Source organism: Talpa europaea (assembly GCF_964194135.1).
Source record: "Talpa europaea genome assembly, chromosome: 2".
Lineage (NCBI taxonomy): Eukaryota > Metazoa > Chordata > Mammalia > Eulipotyphla > Talpidae > Talpa > Talpa europaea.
In genome coordinates, this window is record NC_140068.1 from 108,048,279 (window position 1) to 108,063,428 (window position 15,150).

General features: G+C 43.5%; 1 pseudogene across 1 annotated transcript in view; it reads right to left on the bottom strand.

Annotated features, from left to right (window-relative positions):
• Positions 1-3,848: 3,848 nt before the first annotated feature.
• The window catches only part of LOC311167855 (popy Class I histocompatibility antigen, A-1 alpha chain-like), a 35,535-nt pseudogene continuing 24,233 nt past the window's right edge, over positions 3,849-15,150 (bottom strand). The window contains exons 4-5 of the transcript in view: positions 4,697-4,971; positions 3,849-4,579 (exon numbers count right to left, since the gene is read on the bottom strand). The product of the transcript in view is annotated as a popy Class I histocompatibility antigen, A-1 alpha chain-like (transcript). The remainder of the gene's footprint in view (positions 4,580-4,696; positions 4,972-15,150) is intronic.

Here is a 15,150-nt window from a genome sequence, read left to right on the forward strand (position 1 = left end):
TCTCAGGCATGCACAACAAACTGCCTCCCATTGTCAAGTGGGCCAAACTGCCCAACAATTAATTTCTAAACAGACAATTTTCTGTGCCATTTACTGAAAGTCTGCTGATACATATAATTTATTGCCTGATAAATTTTTCTCTCTCTATGACTAAGAACAAAAAGCAAAGGGATGCCAGATCTTCAGCCCCACTGTGTGAGGCCCTTTCTCTTAGCTGCTTGTCAGTATCCTATCTGGCTGGGGCAACAAGGCCTCCTGCAGCACTATACATTGATAGTATTTTTAAAAAAGATTTATTTATTCATTTTACATAATAACCAGGGTACAGGCCAGATGTGCGGGAGGGTGAGAGGATTCACCAGAGACAGAGTGGGGAACAGAACAGGCAGACTGACGAAATACACTGCTGAAGGGAGCAATGGGCATGACAGGAGAGGTGTGCTGTGCCATGTGGGACCCTCTCCAGGTAGCTGGGATCAAACCGGCGCTGCAAAGGCTCTGGACACCTTCACAGCGTGGCGCTCAACCATCTGCACACCAGGGGAGGCCCTAAATTGATAGTATTTTTAATGTTGCTTGCATTGGCCACCTGTACCCTCTAACCAAAGGATGGACCAAAGCTTGTGGAGGAAGAGTTCAGTTCTTCTCTCTGAGGATCCATCAGTGGGGATTTTTACCCTGTAGACACCAAATGAGAGATTTTGTGCCAGGCTGAGATAATAAGGAGGCCTGGACTTCTTTTAATTGCTTCTAATACTATATTTTGAAAGTTAAGATATTTTTTATATTAGTAAATGAAAATCTGTTCAATCATGAAAAACTAAAATGCATGTAAGAAATAAAGACCTGTGATCTCTCCTCAGACATCATTGCTGACTGTGAAATTGTTGAAATGACAGTGTTAGTAGTGCTCCCTGGAGCTGTGCTTTGTAGCAGTCCTGATGTTCAGTCTGTGGTTTTCAATGTGCTTACATATATTAATGATGTATACAATAAAAAATATTATATCTACTATACATAATCATATATACTGTTTTTATACTATATGTAAAGTATGATTATAAAATTTTATGAAATAATAATACATACATGTGTGTTTATTTTACAAAGTTGGATTCCTATGTTGTAGATTGTTTACAGTGATACTTTTTGGAATGTGTTAACAGCAAGTAGTTTTCTATGGTTGTAAACTCTGCATAAATTTTACACCACTTTTACAAGCTGAGTGTCCTTTAGAAGAAGATTTATAACCAGCTCCCTTTCATATTTACCTCCTTTCATCATCTCTTCTTGCAAATAATGATTTGACAAGCATCATTGTGCATAAAGATGCATATAGTTGGGACTTAAAAAATTCATAAATTATTCTGGTAAATATTAGGTCAAAGTCTTAAATATTTTCATGTACATGGTCAAATTTCTCTAAATTGTGGACATATTCATTCATTTAACACAGTTATTAGACCCCTACCACATGCTGGGGCTGATGCTGGGGACAGAGTGGTACAGAAGCAGACAGACCCTTTGCTCAAGGACATATATTTCAGTGATACTGAGAATAAACAACTAAAATCTTCTATAAGTGAGAGGGAATAGCTATGGAGAAAATATGCCTGGGAAGATTTCAGACTGAAATGCTGGGCATAATGTTTCTTTTTGTAAAAACAAAATTTTATTGATTTTTCTATTCAATTACATAGTTATATAATTTGGAGAGCAGGACTTCATACCTCACACGTGCCCATGCTGCACTTCCCCCCAACAAAATCTCTGTGTAAATGAGATACCAAGTTACACCCCCCTCTCCTTCCAACATCCCCACCACCCCTCTGGTAACCCTTTGTTTGTTGTGTACATGATATTTCTGAGGACATTACCATGTGGGACAAGAGCAGACATTGGCGAGGGTGTGAGAAGCAGCCATATGGGTCCCCGTATGGCCTCGGCGAAAACGAATGATCTGAAACTTAGGGGCTGAGGGGAAGGGAATGAGAAGACACTGACACTTGGTGAGGTGTTAGTATCTTCTGCTGAAAGGCTCAGCAGGTTCTTTATTTATACATTTTTTGCAAGCATTGAGATTACATTATCAAGTGCATAGAAACAAAGCAGAAACAATTAGTGCATCTCCTTTTCCGTGCTCTCAGCAAGAAGGCAACCTTCAAGGTTAATAAAAAACTAAGTCTTACACTAAAATTCATTGTTTCAGCTAAACAATAACCTAAGACAGTTGATAGCTGCCAGTACATCCCTATCAGCTAAAGCCTAAGCAAGAAAAGACTTTTTTTATTCTCATGGCCTTCAGCTGGGGACCGGCTGCTACTCAGCTATCAGAACTTTTTTTTTTTTATTTAGAAACTCCTAACTCAAATAGCTTTATTTAAAAACTTTCCCAAGAAACTTTGAGAGAAGGCAAAAGAAGGACCCACTACAATTGTTGTGCTGGATTGCTTGTCAGGCATGCACAACAAATCATCTGCCATTGTCAAGTGGGCCAAACTGCCCAACAACTAATTTCTAAACAGACAATTTTCCATGCTATTTACTTATAGTATGCTGATACATATAATTTATTGCCTAATGTACTTTTTTGATAAATTTTTCTCTCTCTATGACCAAGAACAAAAAGCAAAGGGATGCCAGATCTTCAGCCCCACGGTGTGAGGTCTTTTCTCTTAGCTGCTTGTCAGTATCCTATCTGGCTGGAGCAACAAGGCCTCCTGCAGCAGATGAACTTGTCCTTCACTTTCACATTTGCTTTATTTATTTATTTATTTATTTTTTGTGGGTAAAAGTATGGTTTATTTTTCTTTTTCATTTTTACATGGCTATCTTTTCTTTTGTACTAAGAATAGTTAACAGGCATAGGAATACCATACAAAGTAGTTCAAGAACTGAACTTAATTTACCCTTAAATGCGATCATAACATCTCTAACCAAATATTTTAAGTTGCAGCATTATATATTTTTTTAAATAATAAATTTTATTTTTCTATTCCCCATACAATTGCAACCCCCCCATTCTGACCCCAATACCTCCCCTCCTGCCCCTCACCCCCCCAAAAGTGTCTCTGGTTCATAGTTTTTTGTTGATTTTGATTTTCGCTTTCTTATATTTATTCATTTTTCTGGTCCCTTATTTAAGTTTTCTAGATTCCTGCTATGAGTGAGACCATCCGGTATTTTTCTTTTTCTTTTTGGCTTATTTCGCTGAGCATGATCCCTTCCAGCATCATCCATGTTGCTGCAAATTGCATGTGTTTATCTTTTTTGAATGCTGAGTAATATTCCATGGTATATATGTACCACATCTTCTTGATCCAGTCATCTATTTTTGAGCATTTGGGCTGTTTCCAAAGCTTAGCTATTGTAAACAGTGCTGCTATAAACATAGGGGTGCAGGTGCTCTTTGGAATTGATGTTTCTGTGTCCTTTGGGTAAATACCTAGGAGTGGAATTGCTGGATCATATGGAAGCTCTATGTTTAGTAGGTCCAGAAATCTCCACACAGCTCTCCATAGTGGTTGGACCAGTTTGCACTCCCACCAACAGTGCAGAAGAGTTCCTTTTTCTCCACACCCTCGCCAACACTTGTTGTTGCTAGTTTTTTTAATATGTGCCATTCTCAAAGACATCTTCACATTTGCTTTAAAAGGAGGAGCACTTAGGGCCTCCCCGGTGGCACAGAGGTTGAGCACTGGGTTGTGAAGCTGCCCACAGTCTCTGCATTGCGGGGGAGGGGGGGGCCGCGGAGGGGGTTGATCCCTGGCTGCTCCCAGGCCACTGTAGGAGGGTCCCACATGGTGCGCAGACCTCTCCTGGCGCCTGCTGCTCCCCTCAGCAGTGTACTTTGGTCTTTCTTCCTGCTCTGCTCCCTGCTCTGGCTCTGGTGAATTCTCTCACCCTCCCACACTTCTGACTGTACCCAGTGCTTCTATAAATAAATAAACAAATAAATAAATAAATAAATCTTAAAAAAAAAAGGAGGAGGAGTTAACACATAGAGCTCCAGAATGAGTGAGTACATGTCTGTGATACTTCCTATTAAGAATTCAGGTCAAGGGCCTCCCCGGTGGCGCAGTGGTTGAGTGCTGGGTTGCGAAGCTGCCCGTGGCCTCTGCGGCGCCGGTTCGATCCCCGGCTGCTCCCAGGCCACCGGAGGAGGGTCACACATGGCGTGCAGACCTCTCCTGCCGCCCGCTGCTCCCCTCAGCAGTGTACTTCGGTCCTTCTGCCTGCTCTGCTCCCCGGTCTGGCTCTGGTGAATTCTCTCACCCTCCCGCGCTCCTGACTGTACCCAGTGCATGTATAAACAAAACAAACAAGCAAACAAATAAATAAATAAAACATGCCTCTATTAAAAAAAAAAAAAAAGAATTCAGGTCAAACTTCTACCTGGGCTTGAATTCCTCCCACCCTCCCATCAGTCAAGAAAACTAAGACCACATCCCTTCCCTACCTGAGTGCCTCTTCTTCCACATCACAGCTGCAGCTACCTCAGCTCCAGTGAGCACAGCTCCAAGGAGAACCAGGCCAGCAATGAGGCCCCCGGTGGGGATGGAGAACAGAGGAGGGGTCACTGGAAGGGAAGAGAAGCATAGACCCTGAGCCCCAGGCCTCCATCTGATGCTCTGAAGGGCTCCAGAAGGGCTCCTAATGCCCCTGAGAAGCTCTGTGCCCACGTCCCCCTCCTTACCCCATCTCAGGACTCGGGGCTCCAGCAGCCCCTCATGCTGCACATGGCACGTGTATCTCTGCTCCTCTCCAGAGGGCACCTCCACAGCTGCCCACTTCTGGAAGGTTCCGTCCCCCCAGGCCTGGTCTCCACCAGCTCCATGTCATGGGTCAGTTCCTCCCCATCTCGTTGCCAGGTCATGGTGATGTCCGCAGGGTAGAAGCCCAGGGCCCAGCACCTCAGGATGACCTTCTGGTCAGACATGAGGTGGTGGGTGATGTTTGTGTTTGGAGGTTCTGAAAGGGGAAAGAAATAGACAATCACACTTTATGTTTCCTCCTTGGACAGCGAAGCAGCCTCATATGACCACACTCAGAATGGGTATTACAAAGTGTTTGGAAAGAGGGAGCACAAATCCAGATAACAGTCTGGTCCAGGGACTCTGGGATAATCTGTTTCTTAGAAGGTTTGAGAATCGGGGTGAAGCCCAAGATATGAGGATGCTGGTTTCTAAGAAGAATTCAAACTTATTCTCTTGAACCGGGTGGAGGTGAATGACTTAGAAAAGCAGGAGTCAGTTCTTCATAATGTTCTCAGACTGAAAGAAGACCTGTAGTGAGAAAGGCATGGTTTACAACTTGGTTGCCAGGTGGAAAGTATCCTTTGAAGGGGTTTTCAGGGATGGTCTCACCTTTATCTCAGGAAAGATGAGTTCCTTAGCTGTGCCTATTGGGTGAGTCACGTTTTAATCAAAACCCCTATGGGCTCTTCTCTCTCCCTACCAGAAAATGGATGGTGCTATGTAGCCCTAGACTAAATGTTAGATATAAGTAGAATTAAGCTCTACCCACCCTTTTGTTTTCCTTCTCCGGGATTAACGATTTACTTACTAAATTGCATTCTCTCTCTGGGATTAACTGTTTAACACACTAAATTTCACTCCTATTCCCTCCTTATGAGTAATCATAAACTGGCTTCACCTGCATCCTGGAAACTTGGAAAACTGATGGTGTTACATCCCTAATAAAATTCTCTGTGTCTCTGAGATGAATAATGGCCTCCGGAAAAAACATCTGCTGATTGAGGAGAAAACCTCCCGTGGGGAAGTCACACTGCTTGACTCCTGTCACTCAGATGTCAGGCACCTCCTTGGGCCTGGAAATGTGAAGCCCTGACTTCCCTCACATTTCCCTGCCCCTTATGAAAGTCCCAGCACCCTGTCATTGAGGGAGTTGGTTATTTTGTGGTGCCTATCACAGCGACTCCCTTGATGGCCATGTTGAATAAAACTCTTTAATGTAAAGACAATTCTGATTCAGTTTGGCTTTTTGGATACAAACAAAAGACCTGGCTTGAATGTTTACAAATTTGGGGCTCATCCAGGGTTTCCTTCACTTGGAGCTCAGAGGCCAGTTTGGTGGGACACAGGGCCATCACTCACATTTAAAGCTGCTAAAAACTACTCAAGATAATCAACCAGTTTAGTAAAGTATCAGTATACAAAATCAACACACAAAAATCAGTAGCCTTCCTATACACAAACAATAAAGCTGCAGAAGACGAAATCAAGAAAAACATCCCTTTTATTATTGAAACAAAAAAAATCAAATACTTGGAAATAAACCTAACATAAGAGGTGAAGGATTTATACAAAGAAAATTATAAAATACTGTTTAAAGAAATAGAAGAAGACACAAAGAAATGGAAAGACACTGCTCATGGATTAGAAGAATTAACATTATCAAAACGGTAATTAACATTACCAAAAGCAATTTACAGACACAATGCTATTCCGGTAAAAAGTTCAATGACATTCTTCAATGAAATAGAACAAATATTGATGAAATTCATATGGAGCCACAAAAAACCTCCAATAGCCAAAGCTCTCCTCACTAAAAAGATGGAGAATGGAGGTATCATACTTCCAGACTTCAAACTATACTACAAATCCATGGAAATTTAAACTGTATTGTACTGGAACAAAAAAAGATATACAGACCAATGGCATTGAATAGAAAACCCAGAACTAAACCCACATATTTATGGACAACTCATTTTTGACAAAGAGTAAATAATATGCAATGGAACAAGGACAGCTTGTTCAATAAATGGTGCTGGGAAAACTGGCTGCTACATGCAAATGAATGAAACTAGATCACTACCTCTCACCATGCACAAATACCAACTCAAAATGGATTAAAGAATTAGACATAAGAACTGAAGCCATAAAATATATAGAAGAAAATATAGGCAAAACACTACATGACATACATCTCAGTAACATCTTTAAAGACACATCTCCCAAAGCAAAGAAAGTGAAGGAAAAGTGAACAGCTTGGAGTACATTAAACAAAAAAGCTTCTGTGCAGCAAAAGTCATAAACCAAACAAAGAGACAACCTACTGACTGGGAGAAATTTTTGCACACAATACAACTGATAAAGGACTGATCACAAAGATCTACAAAGAGCTCATACAACTCAACAAAAACAAAGTAAACCATTGTGTGAAAAAATGGGCAGAAGAGCTAAAAAGACATTTCTCCAAAGAGGAAATGCAAATAGCCAATAGGTATATAAAAAAAATGTTCAACATCACTTGTAATCAGGGAAATGCAAATCAAAACCACAATGAGATACCACCTGACACCAGTGAGAATGGCACACATTAAAATAACAGGAAAATGTTGGTGAGGATGCAAAGAAAAAGGAAGTCTCCTACACTGCTGGTTTGAATGCACACTGTCCAACCGCTATGGAAAGCTGTATGTAGGTTCCTCAAACTACTAAAAATGGAGCTTCCATATGACCCAGCAATTCAGCTCCTAGAAATCTACCCAAAGGACACAAAAACATTAATTCAAAAGGATACCTATATCCCTATGTTTATTGCAGCACCATTTGTAACACATAAGATATGGAAAGAACCCAAATGCCCAAAAATAGATGACTGGATCAAGAAGATGTGGTATATGTACACAATGGACTATTACTCAACAAACAGAAAAGATAAGCTCATGTCATTCACAGCAACATGAATGAAGCTGGAAGGGATTATGCTCAGTGAAATAAGTCAGAAAAAAAAAAGAAAAATATTGGATGGTTTCACTTATAGAAAAATATTGGTAGGACAACCAAATAAGGGATCAGGAAAAATAATTATAATAAATTTAAAAACAAAATTAACAAGCTACTATAAATCAGAGACATTCTGCAGGGTAGGAGGAGGGAGAGGGATCAAAACAGGGGAGGGAAGAGCACAAGGGACTATGGTGATGGTGCATGGGTGAATGGTGGTGGGAATTTTGCAGGGATTACACCTCAGAGGAGAAAGCATACATTGTACAAAAAGGAAGAGTGATGTAAAAAAAAAAAAAATATATATATATATATATTTTAAACAATCAAAAGGGAAAAGAGGAAAATTGTGTCTTTTGTCTCTGAATAATACTGAAATAAGCTTTTATACAATAGGAATATAAGGCCTCCCTGGTGGCGCAAGGGGCTAAGCACAGCACTATGAAGCTATCTGCAGCCTCTGCAGCATGAGTCCAATCCATGGCTGGTCAGGAAACAACCCACAAGGCGCAGCAGACCTCTCCTGTTTCACCCACTGCTCTCCTCAGCAGTGTATCAGTAGATCTGCCTGTTCTGCTCCCCACTCTGTCTCTGGTGAATCCTCTCACCCCCTCACCTCTGGCCTGTACTCCAGATCTTATATGCATAAATAAATAAATCTTTTAAAAAAAAGAAATATAAATGGCACCTATATAAAATTCAGGAAAGTAATGTAAGTTAATCCAAAATATTTTCAGAGGTCACAGTCTAAGATTTTGTTAAATAAAAACTAATTCAAAATTAAGGGTTTAATATTTGAAATATGCATGGCTTTAAAATTATACTAGTAGGTGTTGATATTTTATTACATGATTAAATGTGTTCAAACCAGAGTTACCTCATAGTATCCAACAAGGAAAAACAGCTGACTTGCTTTCAGAAGGTTTTATATTTAATGTCAATCTCTCTGATCCTTGGGTTGATTTTTTGCCAGCCTAGGGGAACACAGAGGGGCACAGCAAAATACAGGAAACCAATGTAGGATTGAACATGGGCTTGAAAGTGGACAAATTTGATTGGAGCTTGACCAGCACCAAACAAACACCTGGGTTTGGAGTTCCCCTACCTGACCAACACCCGTCCCTCTGGCCCCCCACTAACATGTTCAGTTTTGAAGCCCAAGCCCGTTATAGGTCAGGTTGGACACTGGTGCAGTTCAACTTGTAAAAATCAAATTGGTAGGATTGCAAAAGGACAAATCTGGAGCTCCCACAGGTGCCAGTCAACTGAAAAATGGACCAATCAGGATTGAAAGGCAGGCACCTAGAAGAGTTTTTAAATCAGGCTCCAGCCAGCTTCATTGGTCAGATTTATCTGGAGTCTACCTAGGAAGACCTTCACAGAGCTGGAACCGTGAGGCCTGTGCTCTGGCAACTCCTCCCAGACCTCACCTCTGCCTCTGCTCCAACATCATCTCCTAAATGATACCAGTGGCCCTGTGCAAGGTGTCTCTGAAAGAGCTGTTAGAGTTAGTTTTAAGCCCAGTGTCTCTAAGAGCTATTACCCTGGTCCCTGCCTCTGACACATCTGGCACTGTTACGGCAATTTCCCAGAGAAATCAGTGGCACTCAGAGAGGTGGAGAGAGAGATTTACTTGTCATACAGGTGGGTTCTGTGGGATCGCTCCCAAAAGGCTGAACCTCCAAGAGTAAAAATGGCAAGATTTTATACAGTTTGTATGAGGAAACTTGCTATACCATCCACCATAGCATAAGCATTCTTTGTGGTTCGGGAAGGGGGTCAAGGTAGCCATGGCTACCCATGTGAACAAGCAGTGCAGTACACCCAGCAACTCCTCGCTCCAGCAAGCAGCAGAATCTAAGGAGCAGACTCCCCCAAGCAGCTGGCTTGGGAAACTTCCTGCTTCAGCACCACTCCCTGGTGCTGTTGCCTTTGGCACTGACCATTTGGGTGTGAGGTGCTGCCTTGCCTAGGCTTCAAATTGCTGTTGTTGACTGCTATGGTGCCACCTCTAGAGAGACCGTCCATATCTTTGATTTCATAACCTTTGACCTTTGAGGCCTTTGCATTTGATTTCTGCTTCAAATCTCAGCTTAACAGTTGCTACTTCCTCTGGTTCTGTCTCTAACCCACACCTCTCTCCCAACTTCTCTCTCCCTTTTGTAAAAAAACTCTGTAGTTGTTGAACCCTAGCCTGAGGTGGGTCCTGTTTGTAAATACACAGGTGAGACTCCACCAACCAAGACTTTCAGGCTCCCCAATGTTCGCACCATTTTTTAAAAAATATTTTATTTTATATAATTGTTACATCATTTTTCATTGTTACACTATGTATGTATTTTCATTTTAGTTATATTCCCCATACAATTGCACCCCCTCTTATTTTGACGCTAATATTTCTTTCCCCCTCCCCCCCAGTAATGTCTCTGGTTTATAGTTGCTTGTTGTTGATTTTGATTTTTACTTTGTATTAATTAGTCTTTATCCTGGTCCTTTATTAGGTTTTCTAAATTCCTGCTATGAGTGAGCCCATCCGGTATTTTTCTTTTTCTTTCTGACTTATTTCGCTGACCATGATTCCTTCTAGCTCCATCCATGTTGCTGCAAACTGCATGTGTTTATCTTTTTTGATTGTTGAGTAATATTCCATTGTGTGTATATATCACATCTTCTTGATCCAGTCATCTATTTCATCTATTTTTGGGCATTTGGGTTGCTTCCAGAGCTTAGCTATTGTAAATAGTGCTGCTATAAACATAGGGGTGCAGGTGCCCTTTGGAATTATTTTTTCTGTGTCATTTGGGTAAATACCTAGGAGTGGAATTGCTGGATCACCCACGCACCATTTCAAAGCTAATAACTGTAAGTATTAAGTGACATGTTATAGGGACTTTAAGATTAATTTTTTATCAGTAATATACTTCTGTGAAACTAAGTTTTAATTTCTTCCATGTGCTGAAGGGGAAAAAAAAAATTCTGTGACTGTGGTCAGCTTTTTGGTAGATTATTTAAATGACCAAAATATCTAATAATCTAAAGGTGAGAGAGAGGGGGAGAGAGAAAGAGAGAGAGAACAGAGGAAGGCGGGAAAGAGAGACAGCTTCCCTGTCAGTAATACTGAGTTTTTCCAGGGAAATATTTTACATTTAAAATCTTCATCACTCTGCGTAATAAATTGTTTTATACAAACTGCAAATATTTCTTAAGCCTGTAACAAAACCCTGATAATCAACATTCTAAGGATTAAAACAAATCAGGCTATTTGGGTATTTAAAACTTCATGGGGGGCCTCCACAGTGGCCAGCGGTTGAGCGCTGGGCTGCGAAGCTGCCCTCAGCCTCTGCAGCACCGGTTCGATCCCCAGCCGCAGGCGAGGGTCCCACACGGTGCGCAGACCTCGCCCGCTGCTCCCCTCAGCAGTGTACCTCGGTCCTTCTGCCTGTTCTGATCCCCGCTCTGGCTCTGGTGAATTCTCTCACCCTCCTGCGCTTCTGACTGTACCCAGTGCTTGTATAAATAAATAAATAAATCTTTAAAAAAAAAAAACAAAAAAACTTCATGGGAACCACTGTCACGGGGAAAAAAGAAGTTATACCTTTCCAGCATATATATAAATAAAAAGGAGTTTCTAAAATATATGACTTCGTAAAACCCAACAGATTCTGGTATAATATTACTGGTCAATTCTAATTATTCTAAAATATGTACCTCACAAAATAGAGTGGAATCTGGCTGCATTCTGATCATCAGCAAGCACAGGGGAGGTCAGGCGGCCTTGCAGCCCCTCACTTGTGAGCAGCGCCTCCTTCCCTTTCTCCAGGTATCTGCGCAGGGACTCCAGGTAGTTCCTAAAATGCGCAGCCTCTCTGTCCGCCTCCCACTTGCGCCAGGTGATCTGAGCGGCCGTTTCGCAGTGGTCCAGGAGCGCAGGTCCGGGTTCAGGGCGATGTAATTGGCGCGGTAGTAGGCGAACTGATGGTGTCCGAGGAGGAGGAGCCCGTCGGGGCCCAACGTCGCAGCCAGACATCCCCTGGAGGGTGTGAGAGCCTGTCCCCGCCCCGTCACCCCGCGGTCACCCGGAGCATCCCAACCTCCCACGGTATAAACCTAAACTGAAAATGGAACCATGTGACTGTCCCACTGGCTCTTTTGGGGTCGAGGGTCGCGGCAAGTCCCCTAGTCTGAATTGACACTTGGACCCCGAGAGACTCCGGGACACCCTGGCCTATGGGGATGGGGTTCCTGGCATGGCCCTGGCCAGAGTAGCTCACCGGCCTTGCTCTGGTTGTAGTAGCCGCGCAGGTTTGCAGGCTGCTTCTGAATGAAGGTGAGGTGGCCTTGGCGGTTCGCGTCTCCTCCTCCCAGTACTCCGGCCCCTCCTGCCCCGCCCAGGACGCCCGCGGCTCCATCCTCGGCCCCGCCGCGTCACTGTCGAACCGCGCGAACTGCGTGTCGTCCACGTAGCCCACGGCGATGAAGTGGGGCTCCCCGGGCCGGGCCAGGACATTGAGGTGTAGAAATACCTCAGGGAGTAGGAACCTGGGGGCGGGAGGGGAGACCCGGGCTGACCCTCCTCATCACTCAGGTTTCAGGTTCCAGAGAGATTGAGCAAGAAAGGAGAAAGGATCCGATATTTTTCTATTTTCCTACTGACTTATTTCACTGAGCATAATCCCTTCTAGCTCCATCCATGTTACTGTGAATGGCATGAGTTTATTTTTTGATAGCTGTATAGTATTCCACTCTAGGATAAACGATATTCAGGCTTTTCTGCCTTTTGGCCATTAGGATTGTTCTATCTGATGGTGGCACCTGCGTTTTGTTATATTGTTATATTTAGTTGTGTTGTTTACTTCTGTGGGCCATGGCTGCAGTATTGATAAATTTGCCAAGAGAAGGAGAGACAGGAGAGAGAACAAGAGAGAGAAAAGAAAGAGACCCAGAGAGCCCAGAAGACTTGCCTGGGGCTTGGAGGCCTACTGGCCACCATTCTCTCTCTCTCTCTCTCTCTCTCTCTCTCTCTCTCTCACACACACACACACACACACACACATACTGACCCACCAACCGTTTGCTGCACTACATGTAAAATCTCAATAAAACCCTGAAAAAGCCACCGAGGGCTCCAGGACTCTTCTTTACCCATCTGCTTGGATCAAAGAGAACCAGCTCTGTGCCTTCCTGGCACTATATCCATTGTGTATATATACCACATCTTCTTGATCTAGGCATCTCATCTATTTTAGGGCATTTGGGTTGTTTCCAGGTTTTACCTATTGTAAATAGTGCTGCAATAAACACAAGGGGTACAGGTGTTCTTTTGAATCAAAGTTTTTGTGTCCTTTGGGTAGATCCCTAGGAGTGAAATTGCTGTGCCATAAGTCAGAAGGAAAAAGAAAAATATCGGATGGTTTCACTTATGGGAGGAACATAGGGTAACCAAATAAGACATTAGGGGAAAAAAATAATGTAGGATAAATGATTTTCAGGCTTTTCTGCCCTCCTGCCATTAGGATTGCATGCTTGATTATGGGCACCTTCACTTTGTTACATTGTTATTTTCAGTTGTGTTGTTTACTCTTGTGAGCCACTGCTACAGTATTTATATTCGCCAAGAGAAGCAGAAGAGAAGAGAGGGCGCCAGAGGGTCCAGAACGGGAAAGAGTGAAGACTTGCAGGCTGGGAGGCCTGCCAGCCTTGGGCTCCTCCAGCGCAGCTGCCTGCCTTGTACCTGGTTGCATGTAAAAGCTCAATAAACACCTGAAGAAGCCACCAAGGACACCAGGACTCTCATTTACCCTTCTGCTCCCATAATGGAAAACTTGCTCTGTGCCCTTCCTTGCACTACAAATAATAATACAAAACACAACAAAAACAAAAACAAACACAATTATAAAACAGAGACATCCTGCAGGGGAGGGTGAGGGAGAGGGATCAGAGGGAGGGAGGGAGGAGCACAGGGGACTGAGGTGATGGTGCACCGGTGCATTGGTGAAGGAAATTTTATGGGGACTACACCTGGGGGTTTGGGAAGCAAACATTATTTAAAAATGAACAATGATGTAAAATATATATAAAGAAAAATTTAAAAAACAGGAGAAAGGGACTATGGCGCTGTTGAGATTGAAGAGGGCAGAGGGCAAGGAGGGCTGAGACCTAGGGAGACTAGAAGATGGGCAGGATGCTGGGAGGGTCAGAAAGGGGCCAGGATGGAGCAGGGCTGAGAGGGGGACAACAGGATCTGCAAGGGCAGAGTCAGGAGCCTTTCCTGGGGTTCTGCACCCCAGCTGAGCAGTCCCCTAGCGTCTTTCTCTCGGGATCGACCCCCACACTCACCTGCACAAGTCTCGTTCAGGGCCATGGCCCCCAAGAGCAGCATCAAGAAGGTTGGGGGCTTCAGGCCACTCATGCTGGGGGCCTGGAGAGAATCTGAGTCCTGGCAGGAAGACTCAGCTTTTTGTTACTGGAGGCGGTGATGCTGATTGGTTTCTAGACCCTCCAGGCAATGGGGAGTGAGACTGGAGTTGAGTCACCTGTATCTAGGCTTGAGGACCCTGCACAGGGTGTCAGAAGGAGAAGGGAAACTAAGGGGAGGTGGAGAATCCCCAACAGTCTCTGGCCCAAGCAAGACACCACAGCCCTTGGGCCTGAGACCCTGAGAACCCCACAAGAAGACAGGGTTCTTCACCCTGCCCCCTCCTCTCCTGCACGAAGACCTTTGTCACACTGTCTCCCTGAGTCCAGGCAAGGGACTGGGACAGAAGTCTCAAACATTTTCATCTCAGCATCTCTGTAGCCTTATAAATTAGTGCAGGCTGAAGGCATAATTTTGTTTCTGTGGGTTACAGCTACCAATATTTACCACAGAAGGATTAAAACTTTTAAAAGATGTTACTGTTCCATTTAGAATACTAATAGCCCACTGCATGTTAAAGGGATGTTAAGAGAAATAACTTCCAGAATATACTCAGGATATTGACATGGGGGACCTTTTACATATTATTGCAAAACAAACCAACACCTCCTCCAACTCAAGGGCCCTAACATCTCTTTCCAACACAGAATCAGAGTGAATGCAGCCTCTCCTCTAATTCAGGACCATGCAAAGAAGGCGCCTTGAGAGCACATACATCCTGGTGGGCTGAGGGCTGTGATGTGAGGGGACGGATTCCTGCCCCACAGGGCCTCCGTGTGGATACGGTGGAGGAACAGGCGTGAGGTAACTCGTAGGCACATTTAAATAAGAGAAATGGAGGCTCAAAGTGTCACTGGTCATCACAATGTTCAAAGTCAAGAAACCAACTTGAAATTTGTCATTTAAAAAATATGCTCCCCCCAACCTCTGTCCCCAGAATGTTCCCTTTGCCCACAGTCGGCGAATTCCACATTTGTAGGAGGC